The sequence below is a fragment of the Bos indicus x Bos taurus genome, chromosome 14, assembly GCF_003369695.1.
Source record: "Bos indicus x Bos taurus breed Angus x Brahman F1 hybrid chromosome 14, Bos_hybrid_MaternalHap_v2.0, whole genome shotgun sequence".
In the NCBI taxonomy this organism is placed as follows: Eukaryota; Metazoa; Chordata; class Mammalia; order Artiodactyla; family Bovidae; genus Bos; species Bos indicus x Bos taurus.
Genome location: NC_040089.1, coordinates 34430273 through 34430922, shown reverse-complemented (window position 1 = coordinate 34430922; position 650 = coordinate 34430273). Strand labels below are relative to the sequence as shown.

The window sequence follows — 650 nt, the reverse complement described above, 5'->3', positions numbered from 1 at the left end:
ACCTTGGTGACCAGTATATGGTGCTATATTTCCCTCATGGCCAGAATTCATGGGGATGGGTCTAAGAATCAAGGAATGGAAATGGCAGGGGAATACCTCACTACTACCTCTAGTGATCCACTGGCAAAAAGTTTGCTTCCTGTCCCTGTGACCATAAGCTCTGCTGGTCTAGAGGTCTTAGTTTCAAAGGGAGGAATGCATCCACCAGGGACAGAGCAGTGATTCCAAGAACTGGAAGTGAAGACTGTTACCTGACCACTTTGGGCTTCTCAAGCCTCTGAGTTAACAGGCAAAAAAGAAGGTTACTATATGGCTGGAGCAACTGATCCTGATTGCCAAGGGAAAATTGAATTGCTACAAGCAATGGAGGTAAGGAAGGGTGTGGCTAGAATTCAGGAGATCTGTTAGGGCTTCTCTTAGTAACATAACCTGGGTTAAAGTCAATGGAAAACTACAACAGTCTAATTCAGGCAGCTCTATTAACGGCCCAGCTGCTTCGTGAATGAAGGTCTGGGTCACTCTACTGGGTGAAAAACCACAAACAGTGCTGCTTCAGCAGTACAAATATTAAAACTGGAATGATACAGAGCAGACTAACATGTGCCCTGCACAAGGATGACATGCAAATTCACGAAGTGTCCCACAGTTTT

At 45.1% G+C, this 650-nt stretch overlaps 1 non-coding gene across 1 annotated transcript; it reads left to right on the top strand.

Annotated features, from left to right (window-relative positions):
• Positions 1-544: 544 nt before the first annotated feature.
• Positions 545-650, top strand: LOC113904538. The gene has a single exon (XR_003514558.1). It is a non-coding gene; the product is annotated as a U6 spliceosomal RNA (small nuclear RNA).